Consider the following 18,915-nt stretch of genomic DNA (forward strand, 5'->3'; position numbering starts at 1 on the left):
TCTTCTTTCCATTGTACTCTGAGTCTTTTTTTTTAAATTAATTTTTATTGGAGTATAGTTGCTTTACAAAGTTGTATTAGTTTCTGCTGTACAGAAAAGTGAATCAGCTATACGTATACACATATCTGCTCTTTTTTGGATTTCCTTCCCATTTAGGTCACCACAGAGCATTGAGTAGAGTTCCCTGTACTATACAGTAGGTTCTCATTAGTTATCTATTTTATATGTAGTAGTTGGTTCTTTAGAATGAGGTTTTTAGAAACAGAAACTGAAAACAGACTGAATGTTCATCACAAGATAAAATTTGATATGTTCCTATAAATGAATAGTTTTTATAGTAGTTCCTGTAAAAGTAGATGATGTAGAAGATTTTTTGAGATGAAAAGATACCCACTATGTGTAGTTGGGTGAAAATTCAAGTTGCAAAATGATTTTAAGCATTTCACAGGTTTTTCATATATATATCTACAAGGCTCTCACTAAAATGTTAACATTACCTGTGGGTGAGAGGTTCTTGAGTGGCTTATATTTTCTTCTTAATAATTTTCTATATTCTTTGACTGTATTACAGTATTATTAGTAATATCTAATATTATCGATAAAGCTATGTAATGTAAAAAATTGTAGTTGAGATACCTCATTTGATTTGCTTCATAGAATTAAAAAAGTGTTAACAAGAACCTAAGTTGGATCAAAATTATCTTTGAAACCATCATGATAACTGATTAATTCATAAGGAAAAAGAAAAATATATAATAAGCAAAGACTGTTTGAAAATCAATTTAATTCTAAGATATCCATGAGTCCAAGAGTGTTAGATACAAATATTTTGATAGCTTAATTATCAACTTTATTGGAAAAGTGCAAGACAATTTATTGCACACTGGTAAATAAAACACAGATATACAAAATTTAGAAAGACCCATAAATATGTCTCCAACAGCATTTATTTATTTTTTCTTTTCTTTTTTTAAAAATTGAAGTATAGTTGATTTACAATGTTGCGTTAATTTCTGCTGTACAGCAAAGTGATTCAGTTATACATATGTATATATATTTTTAATATCCTTTTCCATTATGGTTTACCACAGGATATGAATATAGTTCCCTGTGCTATATAGGAGGACATTGTTGTTTATCCATCCTATATATAATAGCTCACGTCTGCTAACCCCAACCTCCCATTTCATCCTTCCCCAACCCCCTCCCCCATTGGCAACCACAGGCTGTTCTCTAAGTCTGTGAGTCTGTTTCTGTTTCATTGATAAGTTCTTTTGTGCCATATTTTAGATTCCACATATACGTGATATCATATGATATTTGTCTTTATCTTTCTGACTTACTTCACTTAGTATGGCAATCTCTAGATCCATCCATGTTGCTGCAAATGACATTATTTCGTTCTTTTTTATGGCTGAGTAGTATTCCATTGTCTATATGTACCACATCTTCTTCATCCATTCAGCTGTCGATGGACATTTAGGGTGCTTCCTTGTCTTGGCTGTTGTGAATAGTGCTGCTATGAACATAGGGGTGCATATATCTTTTTGAATTATAGTTTTGTCTGGATATACACCCAGGAGTGGGATTGCAGGATCATATGATAGTTCTATTTTTAGTTTTTTAAGGAACCTCCATATTGTTTTCCATAGTGGCTGCACCAACTTACATTCCCACCAACAGTGTAGGAGGGTTCCCTTTTCTCCACACTCTCTCTAGCATTTATTGTTTGTATCCAACAGCATTTATGATGAATCTATCATACATCTTGAACCCCAAGATTTAACACACACCTGTGGAAGCCATATTAACTAAAAAAAGTAGACATACTTTTCAAACCAGTAAAACAAACAAAATGCTCTTTTAGAACATGAGATGAAGGTGGGAAACGTTACAACTGTCCCATAGAAAATAAGCTTTAAACACAGAGAATTTCTATTTTTACATAGTGGAAGCACTAGTTTCTGAAATAAAATTGGCTAATGAAACAAATTTAGATGACGCTTTTGAAGCGTTTGACTGTTTTTACTGTGGTAAAATATACATCAGATAACATTTACATCATAACCTATTTAAAGTGTACATTTCAGGGGTGTTAAGTACATCCACAGTGTTGTAAGCCATCACCACCATCATCTCTAGAACTTTCTCATCACCCCAAGGAAACCCCATACCCATTAAACAGTTGCTCTCATTCACTCCTCCCCAGCCCCTGGCAACTATTAATCTGCTTTTATCTCTATTAGTTTGTCTATTATGGATATTTTCTATAAATGGAATCATACAACATGTGACCTTTTGTGTCTGGTTTCTTTCACTTAGAAAGTTGTTGAGAATAATGTTCATCCATGTTGTAGCATGTATTTGTTTTTCACTCCTTTTTATGGCTGAACAACATCCCACTGTGTGATATTTTGTTTATCCATTCATCTGTTGATGAACATTTGGGTTGTTTGTACCTTTTGGCTAATGTGAACAGAGCTGCTATGAACATTTGTGTACAAGATTTTGTTTGAATACTGTACCTGTTTTGAATTCTTTTGGGTCTAGACTTAGGAGTGGAATTGCTGGCTTATGTGGTAGTTCTATGTGTAACTTACTGAGGAATTACTAAATTTTTTTCCACAGCAGCTGCACCATTTTAAATTCCTACCAGCAATGTATAAGTGTTCCAGGTTCTCCACATCCTCACTGATACCCATGAATTTCCATTTTTTAGATTATATCTATTTTAATGGTTGTGAAGTGGTATCTCATTGTGGTTTTAATTTGCATTTACCTGACGACTAATGACATTGAGCACCTTTTCATATATATTTGGTTGCCATTTGTATATCTTCTTTGGAGGAAGGTCTATCCAAGTCCTCTACTCATTTTTTAATTGGATTGTGTGTGTTTTTGTTGTTGAATTGTAAGTGTTTTTATATATTCTGAACACTTTAGATATTCTGGCTATATACTAGACTTTATATATTCTAGTATGTAGAATCATATTGGATGTGTGATTTGCAAATATTTTGGTCCATTCTATGGGTTGTCTTTTCACTCTCTGGATAGTGTGCTTGATTTACTGATGCACAAAATTTTTAAATTTTGATGAAGTCCAACTTATCTGTTTTTTCTTTCATTGACTGCATTAATGTCAATTTTAATGTCATATCTTAACGTCAATTTTCATTGCATCTTGGGATATTCGAATTTATCCGTAAGAGGAACTCTGGTGTGTTTTTATCACTCATGATTATTTACTTAAATGTCTTTTCTTTCCCTGAAATAATTTTGTATTAAAATGCCTGTTTCCTTTGTTGTTGTTGTTGTTCTTTAAAAAGTGCATGGTTGGGCTTCCTTGGTGGCGCAGTGGTTGAGAGTCCGCCTGCCAATGCACTCCAGGAGGATCCCACGTGCCACGGAGCAGCTGGGCTTGTGAGCCATGGCCGCTGAGCCTGTGCGTCCAGAGCCTGTGCTCCGCAGCGGGAGAGGCCCCAACAGTGAGAGGCCCGCATACCGAAAAAAAAAAAAAAAATTGGAAAAAAAAAAAGTGCATGGTCTTCATCTAGTTGGTGAAAATATAACTTTAGTGTAAAATTAAGAAGTTGGAAGCTTTTCATGGGTTTTACTTGTTTTCGTAAAAAAAAAAAACTGTGACCTAAAAGCTAAAGCTTTCTATGTTAGAGAGATGAGATGTATGCTATAATTGGAAAGAAAGCAACTAAATAGTACTTTTGAAAGTAAAAAGTGATTTTAGTCAGTACAGTTGGATCCAATGGTTTGCATTTTCTGATACTTAAGAAATTACAAGTCATTATGTCCTGAACCATTACTTATTCATTGAGGAAAAAATATAGTCGCCAACTTTAAAAAAGGATTCAGGATGATTGTAAAAACGATAATGTGGTTAACAATATCAATTCATGGGCTGTAAGAGTAGCGACCAGCTATATTACTAGTGACAAATCAAACACTTGAGCTCATTTTGTTGTTAGTTTTATAAAATGGGGATGCAACTTTAGTTTTGGAGAAAAATGATCCAAAATAAAAAGTTGCAAGGCAGCATGACAATAATTCCATGCAGAAACATCCTTATAGAGTTTGCTGTCAGAAATCTCATTAGGATAAAAAGCATGGAAGTGCAGACATGTCACCAGAAGAAGAGATACAGATGGCACATAAACATATGAAAAGATACCCAACATCATGTAATTAGGGATTTGCAAATTAAAACAACAATAAGATACACCTACACACCTATTTAAATGACCAAAATCTCTATCACTGATAACACCTAGTGCTGACGAGGTTGTGGAGCGACAGGAACTCTCATCCATTGACGGTGGGAATGCAAAATGGTGCAGCCACTTTGTAAAACAGTTTGGAAGTTTCTTACAAAACTAAACATTCTCTTACCATATGATCCAGCAGTGTGTTCCTTGGTATTTACCCAAGTGAGCTGAAGACTTAGGTCCACACAGAAACCTTCATGTGGGTATATGTATAGCAGTGTTATTCACATTTGGCAAAACTTGTAAGTAACCAAAATGTCCTTCAATAGGTGAGTGTTTAAATAAACGGTGGCCCATCCAGACATGGATGTTACTCAGCACTAGAAGTAAACAAGTTATCAAGCCATATAAAGACACTGAGGAATCTTCAGTATATGTTACAAAGTAAAGGAAGCCAATGTGAAAAGGTTACATACTGTATGCTTCCAGCTATATGACATTCTGGGAAAGGCAAAAATATGGAGAGAGTACAAAAAACAGTGGTTACCAAGGGTTAGGGGGCAGGAAGAGATGAATAGGCAGCGTACAGGGGATTTTAGGGCAGCGCAACCACTCTGTATGACACTCTAATAGTGGATACATGTCATAATACATTTGTCAAAATCCATAGAATATACAACACCGAGTGAACCCTAATATAACTATGGACTTTGGGTGATATTGACGTGTCAGTGTAGGTTCAAGGATTATAAAAAATGTACCATCTGTTGGGGAGACAGGAGGTATAAAGGGCATCTCTGTACTTTCTGCTCAAATTTTCTTTAAAAAATAAGGTCCAGTCTGGGGTGAGGAGAGGGATAAATTAGCAGTTTGGGACTAACAGATACACACTTCTATATATAAAGTAGATAAGCAACAAGGACCTACTGTATAGCACAGGAATTATATTCAACATCCTGTAATAACCTATAATGGAAAAGAATCTGGGAAAGAAAATATATATATAACTGAATCATTTTGCTGTATACCTGAAACTAACAAAACATTGTAAATCAACTGTACGTCAATTAAAAAAATAAGGGCTATTTAAAAGAGGCCTGTAAGTGATTGGTCTACTTAGAATGCCACGGGTAGATTGCTCTAGAAAATTAGGTCTCGAGACTTATAGGGTTAGAATTCTCAGGGTAGGTGACAAAATGGTGTATCAACAGTTTTGGCTCCCTACCCTCAAATTAAACCTGATAAAACCACAGGAATTAAGGGGGAATTAACAAAAAGATTTTACAAGTAAGTGTGAGAATCCCTTCAGGAGCTGAGGGCCATCCCAGACTTGTGTGGAAGCGGGAGATGGTGGTTGGGGAAGAGGAGGGTCAGAAGTTGCACAGAGATGACAGATTGGCAGAAAGATTTTTGGCTTCTCCTCTTGCCTTCTGCTCAGAAGTCTTGGGACATTTTCTGCTTCTTTTCTTGACTTCATACACCTTCAAAAAGGGTCCAGACCACTGATGCCAGCACCTGTTGGGTGATATCAGGGTTGAGGAAAACCTGTCTGGTGTGAGAGGTTGAAAACAATAAACTGGTGGTAGACGTTCAACTCCCCACTCCTCTGGTTCTAAACCCCCAAAGCTAGAAAATTATACCTACAAGGACAACCCCTCTAGGACTGCCACTCCCTTGGGGAGTGACTCTCCAGTTTAAGCCCGTGTCCTCACCCTGAGAGCTTGTTGGAACAGATTGCTGGTGCCCACTCAGAATTCATGCTGCAGTGGGTCTAGGGTGAGGGCCCTCATTTGCATGTCTCACAAGTTCCCAGGTAATACTGATGCTGATGGTTTCTGAGAGCCACTCCCTACGGGCTTAAAGGTGGCATCCTGACTGGAAGAGTCTCCTAGGGTGTCTGCAAAGAGGCGTTTGGTGGTGCTGTTCTGGCCTCCCTCCCTCCCCTTAAATTCCTGGGCTCCTGCAGTCTAGGACCCACCTCCCCTAAATACACATGGCTAGAGTGGCCGCTGCCCCCTGGAAAATGAGGTCCACAGACCAGACATCTGATGATGTAGTACAGCTACTTCAAACAACAGCAACAAGCTGGGTAGCAAATGCCACCTGAGAAACATGGTTAAGTGCTAACTGAAACAACGTGTAGTTTTCAACTAAAACAATTATACACTTTGATATGGACTGAATATCCGTATCCTCCACAAGTTCCTTTGTTGAAGCCCTAACCCCCCACCGTGATGGTATTTAGTGGTGGAGCCTTTGGGAAGTAGTGAGGTTTACAGGAGGTCACACGGGTGGGACCCTCAGGATGAGATTAGTGCCCTTAGGAGAAAAAGAGGAGTGACCCCCTGTCTGTTTCCCCTCTGCGTGAGCACACAGTGAGGAGGGCTATCGACAAGCCAGGAAGAGGGTTCTCACCAAGGACAGAATCTATGAGCACCTTGATCTCAGATGTTCAGCCTGCAGACCTGTGAGAAGTAGGGTCTGCTGTGTAAGCCCCCCACTCTGGGGCATTCTGTCAGGGTGGCCTGAGTGACAGACCCACCTCATTTCCTGCCAGGGCCACACCCACAGGTGCCTGGAGGTGAGCTCTCCACACCCTCTGTTCCTCTACTTCCCAGGCACAGCCGCACCCTCACCTGCTTCCTGCTCCTCTCTTCCAGGAGGCCAGATACTGAACCTGACGGTGAAATCTGTTGACCGTCTTATAAAGCCCTCTCAGAATCGTAGCTGATTGTTCAAATTTCTGGCCACCACCTGTGTCAGGTTGTGTTCATTCAGACTCTGAAACAAGGGCTGACATGCAGGTAGTTTCTCGGGAGATGATCCCAGGAGGTCCTGGTGGCGGAGCTGGAGGGTGAGTTGGGGAGGGAAGGAGGCCAACACGGGTGCATGAGTGCACAGGTGACACAGTGGGCAGCTGCACCTGCACCCCATGGGACCTCTGGGAGACAAGGGAGCATGCCCAGGTGTTCCACCTGAAGGAAGCTGAGCGGCTGATCCATTGACTCGTATCTATCGTCCATGGGGGCTGCTCCCCAGAGGTGATAGTCTTCTGGCACTTTTGTCCAATGACGTGTGTGTGTGTGTGTGTGTGCGCGCAGGACAGGTGGGAGCCGAGGGGTTGGGAGAAGGGCATCTCCATCCCTGGTACCTTATCTTCTCCCAATTTCCAGGAAGACCAACAAGGCTTTCCTTCCTGTACCTTGAGGTCTGATTCAGATCAGCAAAGCATCTTTCTCCCCATCTGGTTATTGGTGCCTGACAGTCCTCTAAGTTGGGTACTTTACCAATGAGAGAGCAGAATTTTAACATTAAAAAATATCCTGAGCCAAATAACACGGAGTCCAGTAGCCCTGGACCACAGATCTCAAGGCTGTGAGCCCCAGAAGCTTCCTGGAATGGTGTCGGAGTTTGTGCATTTGAGGGGCAGTAGGGGAGCGTTTTCCTAGAAGGGGAATGGTAGCTTTTATTGGGACGTCGATAGGCCTGTGATGAATCCACCCAGGAAGGTTAAGTACCACTGGACTAAAACTGCTGGAGCACGTTTACACTGAAACGTAGTCCCTCGCAAAAGCAAATGGCCATAGCAGTGTCCTCCCTGTCTGATGTGGGGAAGACACTGTTGGAGTAGAGGAAAGGGGTACACAGGAGGGGCAGAGAAATCCCCAAAGCAACATGACACTTGGAACTTTTAGCCTGGGGGTCAAGCTTGTTAGCTTCTCGGGTGAAGCCAAGTAGCAGCGCTGTGTTGATGTTTTGTTGGTCCAGGAGGTTGCTCACACCTGCTTGCCAAGCTGAACCACAGGATAGATGACACCAAGGCTTACTCTGCTGTCATGTTTGCTATGGAACTCCCTCCCTCCCTCCTTCTCTCCTTCCTTCCTTCCTTTCCTTTCAGTCCATTCCTTCCTTTCTTTCAGCCTTTAACTCCTAAATCTTTTCCTCCATACATCATTTATCCATCCATCTACTGTCAACTGTTTATTGCTACATACCAGGTCTTGGGCCAGGCTCTAAGCCTATGACATGGTAAGTTATGGTGCCTTCACTCAAGAGCCCCAGTGTTTAGTGAGGAAGGCGAACATGAAATCTAATGCTGTTCTGGATGATCAATGCTGTGAAGAGGAGATAAATAGACTGGAAGCCCCAAGGACATCAGGGGCTTCTTTATAAGTGTTTGTGTCCCCCCAGAATTCATGTGTGAATTCCTAATGCCTAATGTGATAGTATTAGGAGACGGGGCTTTTGGGAGGTGCTTAAGCCATGAGGGTGGATCCCACACATATGGGATTAGTGCCCTCATAAAAGAAGCTCCAGAGAGATCCTCAGCCCCTTTCACCATGTGAGGACACAGCGAGAAGTCTGCCACCAGGAGGAAAGCCCTCACCTAACCGTGCTGGCACCCTGATCTCGAACTTCCAGCCCCCAGAACTGTGAGAAGTAAATTTCTATTGTTTATTAGCTACCCGGTCACTGGCATTTTGTTGTAGCAGTTCCAAAAGACTGAGACAATGCACTGGGTGATTTAAGACATTATTGAAACTTGGACATAATTATGGTTTGATATTCTGTTGGTCATGCACCTTCTAAGTCTTAATGCACATTTTAATTTCACCTTTACAAACAAAGATGATCCAGAGTACTGGGGCTTTGTGATATTCTTCCAAGCAATGGGGGTGGGGCTGTCCTACTGTCCTGTATACACATTTTTGGGGTCAGCAGCACATGCTGGGTATGGGCTTGATATTGGGACTAAACCTGCGCCCAGGGACTGTGCAACTAATAACTGATCTGTCAGTGACCTAACCCATGTTCTCTTACCACTGCATATGCCCAGCTGATGGATGTGGGCTCCCGTTGGTCATACCCAGAGAGGGCTCAGGCCCACTCAATATTTTCTCTCCCCTGAGGTGTAGTCCTAACAAAGTAAAGAATGTATGGGAAGAATGCAAGTGCATCTCTCCTCCAAGGTTCCAGAGCGGCCATTTTCTTAGACACAGTGGCCTGGACAAAGCTTATTAATTACTTTAAGCCTATGAAAGTCATTTGCTAGTCTCATAGCAGATGCGTAGTGGGACCCCACATGGGTCTCACCCATACAAGGTGGGAATATGTCTTTATTTCAACCATAAGTCCCTCCTCTTTCTGGGCACAATTTATTGGACTAGGGTTTGTCTCCTAACCTAAAACGGGCCAGTTAGATTTTCTTCCCCAGGAATTTGGAATTGTTACTTGACATGCTGATTGATATCCAAGGAAGGTCGTGAGCCTGAGGTTGAGGTAGTTCTATTTGGTTGTGCACATAGATACCTCAACAGGAAATGCATTTTGCAGACTCATAGGAATAAGAGGTACTCAGGGAGAAAGAGGGAAGACACGGTGAGACCTGCTGCTGAGGAGGGAGCAGCTGAGGTTCCTGGCTGGGCTCAACTGGGGCTTCCCTGATCCTGGTTCTAACTTCTGATAAGCCCCGGGGGACCTCTCTGACTTTGGGTACCACAGACACCCCTTATTCCTTATGAGGAAAGAAACAAACAAAGAAAAGAACATGAGAACACACTTTTTACTTAAGGCAGGTTGAGTGGGTCTCTGTTACTTGCAACCTACGGAACTTGACTTCTTGTCCTAAAAGAGAATCTCAGAGTGTGGGTTATTCTCATGCTTGCTGACCTTGGGCAGTTGAATTTATTTAGATAGTCCTTTAAAAGCAGATTATTATGACCAGAATGACAGGTACATGGAATCTTTAAGTCATGACCCTAGAATATAATAAGAGCATCAGGAGAGAAGGAGGAACTGGGTGAGAACAGGCTGGATCACCCTGAGGGAAGTGAACATAAGTGCCGGACAGAGAGGAGGTAGCCATCAGGGAGAGCAGGGATGTCTCCATCCTGGAGGTTTCCAGAAATAAGAGAGCAGTTGCTCATCGGGGACAGCTGGGAGCGTCCGGTGATGAAGTGACCCTCGGTTGTCCCTTCTCTTTGGCCTCTTGAGGCTCCCTCAGGGCTTGTTTGTGGCCATATTTTGTGCTGAGGGGTGAGGTCCTGCATCATAGGAATTGGTCTGGCCAGCTCTGTGGCACAGGGTCCACATCCAGGGTCCATCTTTACCACGGATTTGATGAGCAGACCTGTGAAAATTCCCCAATCTGCAATCCCCTGGATCCTGGTATCCTAGCTGGCTCATCAGAAATGCCATGAAGGCGGTGGGAGAAATGACTGATTCAGAGAACAGTGAAACCAAACAGGAAGTTGGAAAAAAGTGAAATTTTACTATGCATTTTCTTGCCCTTCACTTGTCTCTATTTTTCTGGCCAGGATTCATCCTGAGAGACTATTTTTGCTCTGTTCCTGACCCAGCGAAACCTCGAGGTTCTGCAAATCTTGCCAGATTTAGATTCCATTTGTGTTTTTTCTGTAACCTCTTATTTCTGGGAAAGAGAGAAAATCTGAAGGCACAGCTTCACCTTGCCGCGTGGCCTTGGTCTCTTTTAGGAGGAGGGCGTGTAGGGCCTCAAGCTGCCCCACCATGGAGGAAACCAAGAGAAGACTAATCTCTTCTCCAGAGTTTCTCTGCTCTTTGAAGCCCTGCCTTTGGGATTTCAGAGCTGGGTGAGAGGCAAGTCGGAAGTGTGCCTTCTCCCTGTGGTTTCCTAAAGTTGTCTTGACGCCATTTCAGAGCCGTCCCTCATGCCAGTGTACTCAGGAGTGAAAAGCCGGCGGTGGCACACGCCCCAAGGGTTCAAGACAAAGTCTCCCACACAGAATTTTCTCACACTCAGCACGCAGGGCAAGGAGAAACCAAGAGGCACAGGCTGAGCGCTGCGGAAATCACAAGACGAAGACGTGGTCGCAGCTGTGGGGGACGGCAGCTGCCGTGCTTACCATTCAGGACTTCTTGTAGCTGCAATATTCCTAATAGTGACACCAGTCAGCAGAGGAGTTTCAGATGGGCTTGAGTAGAAGGGGAGAAGAAAGAACTGTTCTTAAGTGGATAATTCTCTTGTATCGACTTCACAAATATGGTGTCTGTTGGCCTCTCTCTCTCTCTCTCTCTCTCTCTCTCTCTCTCTCTCTCTCTCTCTCTCTCTTTCTGGTAGCATCAAAGCGAACAGGCTGTCTTGTCTGAACTGAGTGAGACCTGAAGTCTATTTCTGGTCCTACCAACTGATCCTGGGTGACCTCAGTCACTTCCTCTAAGCGCCTCAGAGTTCCCCTCTCTTCAAAGGACTTTAGAATATTCTTACAACTACATAGAACCCCCAAACCTAGAAGATGCTAACAGACACAGTCTTTGACTGCTGTACTCTGAGCCCAGGTGGATTGGATTTAGCCAGGGGCAGGTAAGGTATGAGGAGAATATTCTCTGGTCATTTTCATCCTGGTAAAGATGCATCCAAGTGCAGTGTGTTCCTCCTGTCACTTTCTCTGGTTTCACAGAAGCCTGTGGATGAGCTCTCTGAGTCCATCCAAAGCTGGTGATGGAAGATCCTGCGAGAACAGAAAATCTTGGAAATGAACTTCAGCTTCAGGAAAAAATCGCCCAGACAAACGCTAAGGCATTGGCCCCAGGCTCTGCTGGGCTCCAGCTACAACAATAGCATGTAAACCAGAAGGAAGAGGACTGGAGTTGAGGAGCCTCAGGTCCTAACATTTTCTGAATCGAGGTAAAAATATTTATTAACTTTATGTGCTAAGTGTGCATATTAAAACTTCTATGGTGACCGCTAAAAACAAAAAAACAGGAATAAGGTATGTAACTGTCAAACTATTAGTAAACAAAAAACACAATTCAAAAGGAAACAAGAAAATAGTAAAAAAAAAAAAAGGCAGAATACACAGAAAATGCAAAATGATAGAAATAGATCAGAATATGTCGTTACTTAAAATAAATTTGAAAGGCTAAATTCTCTAGTTGAGATTAAACTAGATTTTGAGTGTGGATTTTAAAAATAAACAAAGCTATAGGCTTTTAATAATAGATATAAGATAGAGATTTCAGAAGGATTGAAAATGAAACTATCAGAAAAGATACAGTAGCCAAATACAGATCAAAACAAACAAACAAAGAAGTGTAGCTATATTCCCATCACACAAAGAGACTCAAAAGTAAAGGGAATTACGAGAGAATAAGAGTTATTACATCATTGTCAGAAAAATATAATAATTCTTGTAATAAACTTGTAAACTGAGAAATAGCCTCATAATATAGAAATACAACTGCACACACAGGACTCACATCGATGAATTTACCATCATAGTTTTAAATAAATAGAGAGATGTACCATGTTCATGGATTGAATAACTCAATATTTAAAAAATATAAATTTTCCATATGGATTGAGGAGTTCAATTCAGTCTCAGTCAAATCTGTACCTTTTTAAGGAATTCAAAAAGATAATTCTAGGATTTATGTGGAAGGGATCCACAAGTTAAGAGTAGCTAAGAAAATCCTGATTCAAAACATGGGACCATTTTCCTGATCAGCTAACAAGAATTATTATGAATAACATAATGACTATTATGGTCTGGTTTTAGTACAGAAATAGACAAGTGGATCAATGGAACAGAACAGAGAGCCTAGAAATAGACTCATACATACATGGAAACAATTTATAATGGAGCTAAAATTGCAAGTGATGGAGAAGGAAAGTTTTTTCATTAAGTCATAATTAGAGGATAATTTGTTATCTACAGAAGGAAAAAAATGAAAGTTAACCCTTTCTTCAATCCATTCCCTTAAAAACGAAGACATTAAAGACCAAATTGTGAAGTAATAAACTTTTATTTCAGAAGAAAATATAGAAAAAACTCTTCATGATCTTGAGGTAAGGAAAGTTTTGACACAAAAAGCACATTTTAAAAAAGAAAATATTAAAAACTTCTATAAAGAAAATGAAAAGACAAGCTCCAAACTGAGGATTCTCTCACCAATACATACATATCATAGTCATTTCCAGAATCTATAAAGAACGTATACTACTCATTTTCAGAACATACAAATAACTCATACAAATCAGATTTTAAAAGTTGATTATAAAGCAATAGCAACATGACAAAAGGCTTGAACAGCACTTACAAAAGAGAACATAAAAGACTGAACACATGAAAAGATGTTCAACCTCACTAGTAATTAGGTAAATGCAAGTTAAAATCACATTATCATATCACCAGATTGGAAAAACTAAAATATTCAAGAATATAAAGTAGCACTCTTTGTAAAAACAAAACTGTAAGAAACCAGAAGGTCCACTGGCAAGTGAATATTTTTAAAAACTGGGGGTACTGCATAGCAGTTACAATGAACTAACTGTTCATTACACATCAATATGAATGAATGTCATGAACTTCTTCTTGAATGGGAAAAGCAAGTCACAAAGAATATGAAAGGTAAATTTCTATTCCTGTAAAGTCCAAAGACATAAAAACCAAATATATTATTTATAAATGGTGAGAAATAAGAAAAATTTTCTAAAGAACATAGGACAGAAGGAGATGAGATTAGGAAGGGGGACCTCAAAGTAACGAAATAGTTGGTTTTCCTAATGCACCAAGTGGGTTCATGGCTGTTAGTTGGCTATTCATTGTACTTTACGTATATTTATAATTTTGTGTCTACTCAATACTTAAGAAAAATTGAACATGTCGTGAATAATTTTCCAACTTCTAACATTCAGTTGTACTTCATTCTTTTTAAAAATGCATATTAGTCTGTAATGCAGACAGGTCATTTTTGATCTATTCGTTTCCCTGCTGATGTACATTTAAGGATTTTGTTTCCCAAGTTTTGACGTTTTTCATATAACAGAATCTAAAAAGGCCTTTTTAAAGTTGGTGTTTTTTTTTTTTTTTTTTTTCAGAAAAGGACGGGTCTTTGTTTAACAAAACAAACACACCCATGCTTTCTAGCTCCCCAGCGTAGAAGACTTGATGTCTTGGACCTTGGAGAATAAGGAAGAGAGATTCCAGAGGGGTGTGGGGTGAAAGGAGTGAGTCACCCCTGAGGCTGGGGTGACCCTAGCTGTGAGCCTGAATCATGCTCTGTAATCCTGGTCTATTATCAAGACGCCAGAGAATTTCTGTCTCCTCTTGTTCCGCGGGAGTGAGCTGGACCCTTCACTCTACTGAAACGTCTTCAACCCCTTTGCCACCTCAATGCAAGTTTTTCTTACATGGAATTCTTTTATCTGTAAATTTAGTAGGTTTTCTTTTTCTCCAAAAGCTTCAGGAATGGCGTTTTCAGTATGAGTGTCGGGGATGATTAGAAAATGCAGGAACCAGGAGTTGGATCAATAAATAAATGAACAGGAGAAGGCACAGGAGGCGTAAATTCTCTTTCCGTCAGTGTTTGCAAGGAAGCCCAGGGCCAGCCAATGCAAGGCACGCAATGGTCCTCCTGCCTCTACAATGACACAGGAACGTTTGTTGGTTATTTAATTTATTGACCATCTAAAAGGGAAAGAAGAATTTATTCAATTTTGAACTGTTAGTAATAAATGAGTTCCTTTATTATAGATAACTCAGTTATTTTTTTAATAGGTTGTTGAAAATATGACCTGAGATGCCGTTTAAATAAAGATGTTATAGTATGTAATGGGTCACAGAAACCAAAAACACAATATCCAAGTAATTAAATAACAGTTAGGAATCAGATTTCCATTAGCCATGCCTGGAATAGAAGCATACTACTTTACTGCTTTCTATCAAGAAGACCTCTAAATTCCCAATTTAAAACGGATACGTTTCAAGCTTGTGAATTAGCGTGGGTATCTGTGTAAGAGAATAAATTGGGCCAGAGACTTAGCCATTGTGCTCCTGTGCAAACTCGATTGCTCCTGCGAGGTTATTAGAAATTCTGGGCTAATGTTCTGGAAAGAATGAATTTGCTATTATAGCAACCTTCCCGCATCATGGTACCTCTGCTATTAAAGCACAATCTCTAGATTTAGCGTGTCCTCTAGGAAGGAGATTAATTGAATTAAGAAGTATTTATTAGAAAAGGGATAAATAGCTCTTGCCAATTAATGAGATCGATCAGTCCAGCCATTAAAGAGGATGAAGGAGGTCTGCCCCGTGGTGCTGGGTTTTAGGGTATAGAGGTTGATAGGTGATATTCCAGGGGCTGTGGATCACATTCATGAGCTGTATACATTTAGAGGCACAGAGGAAATGAAGTGTAAAAGAGAGTAATTGAGCCATTGTAAAATCAGATTAGAAAAATGTATCACCATTGCCTCACCTTTCTCTTTTCCCTTCTCCCGAACATCTCACTTACATAATCCTCTGTATTGACTGCTACAGCATCTGTCGACAATATTAAGGACCTGCTTGCTATTGTCATTTAATGTTATTTGTTGCTATTTGGACATCAGCAACGTATGGATAGTTATTTTCTAATTTTCTGTCTAAAAAAGAAAACCGATTCCATTTGGGAAATCTGAAAATGTGTCAAATCTACTTAATTTTATGAAAATTTCAATTAAACAAAGAGAATTCCCCTTTCCTCTAATGTCACTATAACTTTTTTCCAAAAGTGTTATTTCCAAACTTATTAGAATTGAGGAATAGGGGCTTCCCTGGTGGCGCAGTGGTTGAGAATCTGCCTGCCAATGCAGGGGACACGGGTTCGAGCCCTGGTCTGGGAAGATCCCACATGCCACGGAGGAACTAAGCCAGTGCGCCACAACTACTGAGCCTGCGTCCTAGAGCCCGTGAGCCACAACTACTGACCCACGTGCCACGACTACTGAAGCCCGGGCGCCTAGACCCTGGGGTCCGCAACAAGACAAGCCCCCGCAATGAGAAGCCCGCGCACCATAAAGAAGAGTAGCTCCCGGCTTGCCACAACTAAAAAAAGCCTGCACGCAGCAACGAAGACCCCATGCAGCCAAAAATAAATGAATAAATAATTAATTTTTTAAAAAAGAATTGAGGAATAATTGATTTCTACTTGTATTTAAATATGTATGTATCACATGCAATATATTCATTTCCTGCTAATGGGGTGTATGTAAGGCAAAGAAAGTTTGCCCAAGGATAGTCTTCATTTAATTTTCCAACGTAAATGTGATTTTACGTTGGCAACGACCATGCAACGACCATAATTATGGTAATCTCGACTCCCAGCACATCAAGCGTTTGAACCAGAAGGGACTTCTGGTTACCTGGTTACATCACTGTATGAATGGCCTGTATGTTTGTGTCTTGTTAGAACCCATCAGCAGCATCTCTGCAGGCACCGCAGATGCTCTGGGAGCAGTTTAAGGTCCTGTCTGGCTCCACAGTAGATCTTCATTCATGAGGGAGGGACCCGGGTTATGAGAAGTGACTAACATTTTTTGCTCACTACCTCTGTGTGAACAGGTTTTATGCATCACTGAATTCCCATCACACCTCTGGGAGGCAGACAGTATTATCCCCATTTTGCAGATGAGTAAAACTGAGGCTCAGAGCAGCTGGTCAGTTGGTGAAGTTAGACTTGAACTCACATATGTTTTGTACGAACTTATTTTTCCTTTTCTCACTCTCTTCTCTCCCCTCGTCCACACAGCCCAGCTGAAGGTGCTACCATGGTCTCCCTGCTTATATACCGGCTAACAGGGACAGGCTCTCATTGAAGCAGACACCCCACTTCTGCCTCCTCCTGCTTCTGTGCCTGACACTTGCTCCCCCACCTGGGATGAGGCACCATAGTTAAGAGCATGGAGTCCACCGCGAGCCTGCCTGAATTCCAGTCCTGGCTCTTCCTCTTCTTTTCCGTGTGTCCCTGAGTAAATTAGTTCGCCTCTCTGGGTCTCAGTGTCCTCCTCTGTAAAATGGGGATAATAATAGTACCTCTCCATAGGGTGGCTTTGAGGGGTAAACGAATGAGTGTTTCTAAAGCACGTAAAAGCATGCCTGGCACACAATCTGGCCTCAATCAGTGTGGTCGTGTTGATTAAATAGGCACATAAAGGGATTAGAAGGGTACCTGGCACATGGCATGCGCTTAATTAAGCATGTTATTCTTTAAGAACATAATGTGCTCACTTCTGCACAGCTGTTCTTGTGTTTTCTCCATCTTCAGAGACAAGTGTTTTAACTCTGCTCTTCATGATGGGAAGAGTACATTTCAGAAAGCCCCTTTGTGACACCCTGGGTTCTTCCAGGATGGAGCCATTTGGATATGCACCCCCCCCCACCCCCGACCTTGGCTTAATCAAGTCAGTTTTGATCACTGCTATGTTACCAGTGTTCAAGGACAGGATCCTGAAGCTTTTCTCTTTTATACGCATATGCAGGTGCTCAATAAATGTTTATTGGATGACTAAATCAAGGTTGGGTACTTCATTCAAGATGGAGGCTAATTCCAGTTCTTGGGCTCCTCTGTGTGTATGTGGTCAGGAGGACCCAACCGTCTGGAGGGCTGCCATCCCAAACGTCCACAGGGTTTGTGCTGGAAGAGAACTCACGCTTTGCTCCAGAGAAAATGGCTGGAGAGTGATGGACTAACCCCTCCCACTTCCTCCTGAGCACATAACACGGCCCACCCTTGAAAATGGCCCGTCTCCGCTCTGACCAACAGGGTTAGCCTCTTGGGAGAGAGGTAGGCCTGATGCCCCCTTGGTTCCTACCTAAGGGAGAAGGGCTGGGTTGGATACAATGAAATGACCTAAGTATACTGAAATAGCAGAAAACAACCCAGCACTAATTCTTTGGCTTTACCTTTTTTAAAATTTGGAAATCCTGGACGCTATAGGAAATAGCACAGACGGTGCTATCAAGAAAAGTTCTGTAAAGAATGCTGTGTTCCTGGTCTCCCTACTATTGTTAAAGGAAGTATGATTTCTCTATGGTTTCTGTGGCTTGAAAGCTATCATTAAGTATTGCAGCGTGGCGTTTGCGTACGGAGTGAATGCTGGTTGGGGGTCTACCCAGTGGGGGTCTCTATAGATGCCAATCACGTGTATAAAATACGGTAGCTCGTTTGCAGAGTGTCTGATACTACCCACTGCTCCCACTTCGTTAGGGGATGGGGGGAGGCTGTCAGCTGGGAGCAATGGAATATTTGGGTCCTGTTTTTGGCCGGTGTCTTGAATCATCAGACCCACTTCCTTCGTGGACGCTGCTCAGGGTGCCTCCTGCTCCCAGCTCGTTCTTGACCCTCACGAGGCCATCTTGCTGGTGTAGCATCTTGTACCCTGCCTGAAAAATATGCTCAGTTTCTCTCTCTGCAAGTGATGGATACTCACATCTGAAGTGCCGTTACCCACTCCAAATAGCTTTGGTTGTTGCTAAATCTTTGGGAGAGACTTTCCTCCCGTTCTGGAATGTTCTGGCAGCTTTTCTGTTCCTTGGGCATGGGTAGAGTGGCCTGTGAACAGCTACGACTCCTCTGGATTGAGTGTGTGGAGAGCAAACCCTTCCCCACTGTGAATGTGGTCCAGTGGGCAGAGACACTCACCCCCATCGCCCGTAGCCGCAGACCTGTGAGCTTAACCACTTCACATCCACAAGCGGCCCTGGAATGCCTTAGCCCAGGCCCAGCGAAATGCGTGAGATCGGAAAATGCGGAGGAGCACAGAGCCCTGTCACGTGGCGCGCAATCCGGAACGCGGCTAAGGATCTCTCCTGATGAAAATAACTGATGGAGAAGCAGAGTTTCTGAAACAACGCAGGGCTCGCAGGCGCTGGGGCTGGCCGTGGACACACCCCTC

The sequence above is a fragment of the Physeter macrocephalus genome, chromosome 5 (assembly GCF_002837175.3).
Source record: "Physeter macrocephalus isolate SW-GA chromosome 5, ASM283717v5, whole genome shotgun sequence".
NCBI lineage: Eukaryota > Metazoa > Chordata > Mammalia > Artiodactyla > Physeteridae > Physeter > Physeter macrocephalus.